The sequence below is a fragment of the Rana temporaria genome, chromosome 1, assembly GCF_905171775.1.
Source record: "Rana temporaria chromosome 1, aRanTem1.1, whole genome shotgun sequence".
NCBI lineage: Eukaryota > Metazoa > Chordata > Amphibia > Anura > Ranidae > Rana > Rana temporaria.
Genome location: NC_053489.1, coordinates 543052326 through 543061430, shown reverse-complemented (window position 1 = coordinate 543061430; position 9105 = coordinate 543052326). Strand labels below are relative to the sequence as shown.

The window sequence follows — 9105 nt, the reverse complement described above, 5'->3', positions numbered from 1 at the left end:
CAAACCAAGGTTCCACTGTACTGATAGAAAATCACACACATAGGTTGGACTTGGTGGACTTGTGTCTTTTTTTCAACCTTGCCTACTATGTAACTATGTATATATGAATAAATATTTGCTAGTTTAATGTCACTTTAAAAACATAAAAATTCAATAAGATCTCACATAAAGCCTTTATTAAATATTGCATTTGTTTTTTTATCCTGGTGAATGAGTAGAAATGTGCCCTTAGGACTTGGTTATGCCTCAGCATAGATACGCTTTCCTTAGTGTTTTTTCTCCGTAGTTTCAGGAACAGAAACGAAACTAAGCTCAGAGATCCCGCCTCTTCATAGAGAACACATAGCACTGCAAGCTGCATGACAGCTTTACCATTCAGCAAGTGGACGTCTTCTTCATCACATGCCATCAGCTGCTTGTATACCTGCCTCTGTTTTGGAAACAGGTTAGTAGAACACACCTTCTATAAAATAATGGACTTGTCATAAATGTACAACGTTAGGGCTAACGCACACCTGCGTTAAATTTTAAAGCAAAAGGAAATTATCACTTTAGATGCTTTGCAACCGCACTATAAATTCACAGGAAACGCCATGGTGCATTTACAGTGTGTTTAAGGTGCTGTTTTGGTGCGTTTCAATAGAAGTGAATGGAGGCAGTTGCAAAGCGTCAACACCTGCCTAATGCTGCAGTCATAGGTGTGCGCAGCCTATTGCATTAGGGTGTGCACCTAAAGCTCAAACACACCTTTGTGTGTGTGTATATATGTATATATACACCCACACACTATATTGTCAAAAGTATTGGGACACCTACCTTTACACACATGGGGCCAAAGAGTTACGTTGGCATATCTATTGATACGCCGCGTAACTTCTTCGATGCGCCGTCGTATCTTGTTTTGTATCCACAAAACAAGATACGCCTGAATGTGGTCTAGATCCTAACGACGTACGTCTTAGTACACCGTTGGATCTTAGGTGCATATTTACGCTTGCCGCTAGGTTGCGCTTCAGTTAATTTCTACGTAGAGTATGCAAATTAGCTAGATACGCCGATTCTCAAACGTACGTTCGCCCGGCGCAATTTTTTTCCGTCGTTTACGTAAGGCTTTTTTTGGCGTAACGTTACCCCTGGCTCTATGAGGCGTACGCAATGTTAAGTATGGACGTCGGGACAGCGTCGTCGTTTACGTTGTTTGCGTAAATCGTTCGCGAATAGGGCTTTGCATAAGTTTAGTTCACGTCGAAAGCATTGACTATTTGCGACGTGATTTCGCGGATACGTCCACGGACGGTGCATGCGCCGTTCGTAAAAAGCGTCAATTACGTGGGGTCATACTAGATTAACATATAACACGCCCACTCCAAGCCTACTTTGAATTACGCGGGGCTTATGCTGGCAGATTTACGTTCCGCCGGCCCGCATATGGGAGCAAGTTCTTTGTGGATACCCTACGAGCCACTCTGATTTACGGTGGCGTAGCGCATATGAGATGCCTAAATATACGTTTTTGTGGATCTGGCCCATGAACTTTAATGACATCCTAGTCACCGCTGACATCCGACGCTCCATAGAGTTGTATGGAGCTCCCGTTTAGGTCCGCCAAAAAAACTGACATGTGAACCTTAACGGTCCGCCCGTGTGAAAGGGGCCTTATACAGTATGTCTTATTTTCAGTGTGATGTGTATTATATGTGTTGTTACATATCATAGAGACCGGTATTGTGGTGGTAATATTGAAGTTTATTGACATTTTCATACATTAGAGGGTTCCACCAAGTTATTGTTTAGTAGGTTAGTGATGCACTTTTTTTTTGTGGTGTGGGAACATATAACAGTGCTTAGTGGCAGGCCTTTTACTGACACTTTTTTATTTTACCTCCAATAGATTATTGTAAATAGTAGTGTGGTGATTACCTATTATACTAAAGATCGGCATGTGGCATTAATAAACATCAACAGATTTCAGTTGTGCCCCACCGGGCCGGCCAATGTTCCTGTCTGCTGAGTTCATCTCCCCATCCCTGCACTCTTGCACTGATTGACAGCAATGATTGGCACTGATAGGCACCACTGATTGACAGCACTGATTGGCACTGACAAGTGGCACTGATTTGCACTGACTGGTGGCACTGTTTGCCACTGACTGGTGGCACTGACAAGCGGCACTGACATGTGGCACTAATTGGCGGCACTGATTGGCGGCACCGATTGGCACTGACTGGTGGCACTGATTTGCACTGACAAGTGGTACTGGCACTGATTGGTGGCACTGACAAGCAGCACTGGTACTGACAGATGGCACTGATTGGCACAGACAAGTGGCACTGGCACTGATTGGCACTGACTGGTGGCACAGATTGGAAGCACTGACAGAGGAGAGGGGGGTATCACATTGAGCAAATATTGGTGCTTGTAAGATCCGCTCAGTGTGTGACACTGTCATCTATTGTACCTGCTTGTAGTGTCACATTAAAGATTAAAGTTGAGAAGCGGGGGGAGGGGGTGTTCTTGTTCTGCTGTCAGAAATGACATCTTACATAAAGTAAGAAGCGGGTGTGCTGACTTCTTACCTCTTCTCCCATGCAGCCAGCGAGTTGAGAAGTGGGGTGAGGGGCCGAAAATGACTTCTCACCAGGCGGGGCCTTTAGTAATTTGGGGGGCCCTAAGCGGCTTGCATAGTGAGCCTAGAGGGCGGATCGACCCTGCATAGATGGTTTGAATCTCAGCTGGTTCAGCAGGGACAAGCCAGGATTCAAATCATGTATGGAAAGGCTGAATGAATTTGTACCCAAGTTGATCAATCGATCAACCAGCCTGTTGGATTTTTCATGTGATTATTGCTAGCAGCTTTATCCGTTGGCAATAATCACTGTGTGTTCTTTCAGCTGGGGTGGCTGCCTGCGACCTCCACCTAGAAAACACAATAGCTTTGCGGGAAGAATTCCCGCATCAACACTGACTGCGTTGGTGGGGGAATCGAGCGATTATCTTTCCTGCAACCCGTGGTTCCAGGAAAGAGAATTGCACTGTCTATGGCCAGCATTAGATCAAGTTCAAACTACTGAGACTTGATTTGATTTTCAGTGTGATTTTGTAGTGTGTCTTTGACATGTTTTTTGTGCTTTATGTGTTTTGTTTTAGTATGAGAGGGAGATTGGATTTTTATACACAAAACTCTGCCAACAATGCACTAAAAACGCATGTACATTCATTTTATATGTGTTTTTGGTACTTTTCTATGGAAGTCTATAGTGCCAAAATCATGCTGCGAACGCACCAAAGTAGCACATGTACCTTTTCCAAAAATATGATGTTCTGTATATTTATATGACATATTGCTTTCCTGCATGAAAGCCGCAGCGCACAAAAAGTAAGGACCGGACACTGGTCATTTTTATTTTATTTCTATTACTCAAAGCTGATCATTTTTAGGAACAAAATAATTTTTTTTGTTTCTGTTTACTTCTAATATTATAGGGCAGTCATAGTTCTATTCAGAGGCTTTTGTTTAGCTTTTTTCCATTTTTAAGCCTCCTACACATGATCCGATTGTTGGCAGGGGCTTTTTCCCATCTTTAAGCCTCCTACACATGATCCGATTGTTGGCAGGGGCTTTTTTCCATCTTTAAGCCTCCTACACATGATCCGATTGTTGGCAGGGGATTGTCTGTTGACAGACTGTTGTCCTAAAATCTGACCGTTATTACGCTCCTTTTCGAAAATTCTTATCCAACTTTCTGCCAACAAATGTTGGATGACAGGCTAGTAAATTTTCGGCGGACAACGGTTGGTTGTCAGATTTTCTGATGGTCAGTAAACAAGTCCATCACACAAAAGTTGAAAGTACAAACACGCATGCTCGGAATCAATGCTCACCAAACACGAAATTAGAAGGGCCCAAAGGGTGGCGCTCAAGAGATGAAATTCTTCGTAGTAAGTCACTACATTCGTGTTTGTTGCATTACAATTGTTTACCATTAGTATGCAAGGCAAGATCCAGGCAGACGCCCTTAAGACAAAAATCGAACGCTCAGTTCGCCAACAATTGTATCGTGTGTACGAGGCTTTAGTGTGCGTACACAGTGGTTGAAAAAAGACAGGGAGGTTGATATACTAAAGGCAAATATACAGTGCACTTCAAGTGCATTTGCTCTAGATCTAAGGGGAAGCTCTGAAATGAGGTGAAGCTCTGCTGATTTCTATCATCCAATCATGTACAAGAAAAAATGCTGTTTATTTTCCTTGCATGTCCCCATCAGATCTAGAGCAACTGCACTTGCAGTGCACAGACTATTTACCTTTAGTAAATCAACCCCATTGCTAACACCAAAAGAGCTCCAACACCAGAAGTAATCTAAGTTTTTATAGCTATAGCAAAGGATGCCTGCAAGTCAGTGTACACTGTTGTGTTATACAGTACTTACCTCCCACTGTGCTTTCTTAACCCTTAGTGGAGTTCTTCTTTAAATATTCAGCATTGGGATGTGTTATAACATAATCGTACTACTCTGTACTAGAACATAGTTCATACTGGGCTAGATTCAGATAGATTATCAGATCTTTAGATCCGCTTAATCTATCTGATTTACGATCCGCCGGCGCAAATTTGAGAGGCTAGTGCAGTATTCAGAAAGCACTTACCCCGAAACTTGCCCCGGCGGATCGTAAATCCCCCGGCAGAATTCAAATTCCACGGCTAGGGGGAGTGTAGTATTTAAATCAGGCGCGTCCCCGCACCGATTTAAATGCGCATGCGCCGCCGGCTAAATTTCCCAGCGTGCATTGCTCCCAATGACGTCGCTAGGATTTGGTTTAGTCGTGAACGTAAATTACGTCCATCCGTATTCGCGACCGACTTACGCAAACGACGTAAAAATTCAAAACTCGGCGCGGGAACGACGGCCATAATTAACATAGGATACGCCGCATATAGCAGGGGTAACTATGCGCCGGAAAAAGCCGAACGCAAACGACGTAAAAAAAAAAGCGACGGGCGGGCGTTCGTTTCTGAATCGGCGGATCTCCCCATTTGCATATTCGTCGCGTATACAAATGGAAGCGCCACCTAGCGGCCGGCGGGAGATTGCAGCCTAAGATCCGACGGTGTAAGTCACTTACACCTGTCGGATCTTAGGGAGATCTATGCGGAACCTGATTCTATGAATCAGTCGCATAGATCCGACCGTCGGATCTCAGAGATACGACGGCGTATCAGGAGATACACCGTCGTATCTCTATCTGAATCTCCCCCGCTGTGTGCTGCTGGCAATTCTATGTATTAATGAACTACAATGACAGTTTTTTTAGCTTTTTTGGCTCCTGATGCCTTTGATTTTGTGCATAAAAGTTTCTCAGAAAATCTTTCCAATCACTTTCTACAGCTCATCTATTTTCATGCTTTTGGTCCAAATTATTAATTGCGACAATAATGATAATTTAATTGTGTAAAATATTGAAGTACCGCTAATAACTATAAATTTGTGCTAAAAAGAATATACTAAAAATGCAACAAATCTACTGAATATAATAAATAGTGTAGCACAACAAGTGTTCCAACAGGCGATCACAGTCCATGTGAATAAAGTGTATAATAAATAGCATATAAGTCCATGTGTAAAGTACCGGTACATGTGAAATAGTATCCACAGATGACTGATGATTCAAAAAATCAGTCTTTAACCACTTGAGACCCGCGCTATAGACGAAAGACGTCCACAGCGCGGCTCTCAAGTGCCGGGTGGACGTCCCTGGACGTCTTGTTATTTACATTCCCCGCACGCCGCTGGGGGCGCGCAGCGGGTAAACACGTGTGCCTGGCAGCCGCGATGTCCGCCAGGTACCCGTGAACGGCGGTGACAGCGGGGACGTGGAATTCCACGTCCTGTCAGTGAGAGAGGAGACCGATGCTGTGTGCCTTGTACATAGGGACACAGCATCGGTCACCTCCCCCAGTCAGCCCCCCTCCACACACAGTTAGAACACACCCAGGAAATACATTTAACCCCTTCCTCACCGCCTAGTGTTAACCCCTTCCCTGCCAGTCACATTTATACTGTAATTAGTGCATTTTTATAGCACTGATCGCTGTATAAATGTGAATGGTCCTAAAATTGTGTCAAAAGTGTCCGATATGTTCGTCGCAATATCGCCGGCCTGACAAAAAAAATCACAGATCGCTGCCATTACTAGTAAAAAAAAATAAAAAATCATAAATCTATCCCCTATTTTGTAGGCGCTATAACTTTTGCGCAAACCAATCAATATACGCTTATTGCGATTTTTTTTTTTAACAACAATTTGTAGAAGAATATGTTTTGGCCTAAACCGAGAAAAAAAAAAAAAAAAAAAAGGATATTATTATAACAAAAAGTAAAAAATTTTGTTTTTTTCCTAAATTTTCTGGGCCAGATTCACAGAGGAGATACGACGACGTATCTCCTAATACACCGTCGTATCTCCTGTCCTATCTATGCGGCTGATTCATAGAATCAGTTCCGCATAGATAGCCCTAAGATCCGACAGGTGTAATTGGACTTACACTGTCGGATCTTAGGATGCAATACTTCGGCCGCCGCTGGGGGGAGTTTGTGTCTTATTCCAGCCTCGGGTTATGCAAATGAGGATTTACAGCGATCCACAAAGGTTTTTCCCGTCGTTACGTCGTCGCTAGTAATTTTTTCCCGTCGCAAATTTACACCTGCTTTAACATGGCTTAACTTTAGTCGAGCCATGTTAAAGTATGGCCGTCGTTCCCGGGTCGAATTTCAATTTTTTTTTGTTTTCGCGTAAGACGCCCGGGAATACGAATGGACGCTACGCACGTCGCCGTTCTAAAAAATTAAGTCACATCACGCAAAGCACGGCGGGAATTTCATAACTGAGCATGCGCAGTACGTCCGGCGAGGGAGCGCGCCTAATTTAAATGGTACCCGCCCCATTTGAATTGGGCGGGCTTGCGCCGGACGTGTTTACGATACACCACCGCAAGTTTACAGGTAAGTGCTTTATGGATCAGGCACTTACACTGAAAACTTGCAGCGGTGTAACGTAAACGGGTTACGTTACACGGCCGCAATTCTACGTGAATCTGGCCCTCTGTCTTTTCTTTGTTTATAGCGCAAAAAATAAAAACCGCAGAGGTGATCAAATACCACCAAAATAAATCTCTATTTGTGGCAAAAAAATGATAAAAATATATTTTGGGTACAGCATTGTATGACCGTGCAATTGTCATTCAAAATGCATCAGGGCTGAAAGCTGAAAATTGGTTGTGGTCAGGAAGGGGGTTTAAGTGCCCAGTAATGAAGTGGTTAACACAATTGACAGTTGAAAACATAAACAAGATGGGTAGAGGGATGGGTAACGGAGTCCCAATCTGCAGATGTAAGTAGGTAACACAGAAACAATCCCTGTGTCCCCCCCCCCCCCGATAGTACCAGCCTCTCACCTCATAGATGGACCCCAATGGGTCTAATCGTGCATCAAGCAATGGGTATCCAGCAGACAGTGATTCCTCTTTGCCTTGGTGAATCCTAGACAAAGGACCACTGCAGTTATCTCTCCAGTCTTCCCAACGATTTCCAGACTCCAGCTCCACACATTTTAGAAATGAGAAAGAAGGAAGATCTCCATGGTGTAATAATTAAAAAAATATATGATTCCATTTATTTAAAAAGTATTAGACGACAATAAAATGGCAAAAAAAACAACAAACAGGTAATACAGCGTCAGAAATGCGTGGGACTTCCGGTCACGGCTGTAACCGGAGGTGAAGTCACTAAGCTCCTCCTCCCGTCACGTTGTGTCACTGTCACGTGACTTTATCAAGCGATGTGTCACTGTCACGTGACTTTATCAAGGGTAGCTATCTACTTACATCTGCAGATTGGGACTCCCTTACTCATCCCTCTCCCCCCATCTTGTTTATATTTTTAACTGTCCCGTTGTGTTAAAGACTGATTTTTTGGATGAGCAGAGTCATCCGTGGATACTATTTCACATGCACTTTACACATGGACTTATATGCTATTTATTATACACTTTATTCACATGGACTGTGATCGCCTGTTGGAACACATATTGTGCTACACTATTTATTATATTCAGTAGATTTGTTGCATTTTTAGTATATTCTTTTTAGCGCATATTTATAGAGTAATTAGCGCTATTTCAATATTTTACACAATTTTATGGGTGTTGGCAACACTACAGACGTTGGCTGCTGTTTACACTTTTCACTTTAGCACCTTTAGCACTTTATTATTATTAACTATTGTTGAACACGTTGGCAGCGCATTAGTACTTTATTGTTTAATAATAATTTAATATTTCCGCCTCCCTTATGATTCTAATTTTAAAATCTACACAGCAGCTACACTTTTTCTCCAGTTAAATAAAATGCCAGTCAATTTAAAGCGGAACTTTACTTTAAAAGGGAAGTTCCGCTTTCTACAAACCCCCCCCCCCCCTCCTTGCATTTTCTTTAGAACTTTTTTTGGGTGGGGGAGCAGGTACCCAATTTCGTCAGGTATCTGCTACAACTTCCACTGGAATTGCCTAGGTGATTCCAATGAAAATTCTCTCCCTCTCCTGCCTGCAACCTCCTGGGACATCTCACAGGTCCCAGGAGGCTGTGGGGCCATTCACAAAATGCAATGCGACTTGCATATGCGCAGTGGGGAGCTGGGTTTCCTCAGTAAATATGCAGACACTGGGGTGGAGAAGACTGGCGAAGAACCGTCCCGGGATGGCGCTGGATCACTGGACATGTAGGTGCCTTTTTATTAAAAGTCAGCAGCTACAGAATTTGTTGTAGCTACTGATTCTTTAACCACTTCAATACCAGGCACTTACGCACTTTCCTGGCCAAGCCAATTTTCAGCTTTCAGCGCTGTCGCAATTTGAATGACAATTGCGCGGTCATGCAACACTGTAACCAATTTTTTTTTATAATTTTGTTCCCACAAATAGAGCTTTCTTTTGGTGGTATTTGATCACCTCTGTGATTTTAAATTTTTTTGTGCAAAAAAATAAAAATAGAGCGACAATTTTGAAAAAAATACATCCAGTCAAGATAACAGAACCACTTCCCGGACGTCA

At 43.0% G+C, this 9105-nt stretch overlaps 1 protein-coding gene across 1 annotated transcript in view; it reads left to right on the top strand.

The window, feature by feature from the left end:
- Positions 1 to 345: 345 nt before the first annotated feature.
- Positions 346 to 9105, top strand: part of LOC120920741 (probable ATP-dependent RNA helicase DDX60) — a 271914-nt gene continuing 263154 nt past the window's right edge. The window contains exon 1 of the mRNA XM_040332991.1: positions 346 to 445. The gene's annotated coding sequence lies outside the window, so the exon portion shown is untranslated. The remainder of the gene's footprint in view (positions 446 to 9105) is intronic.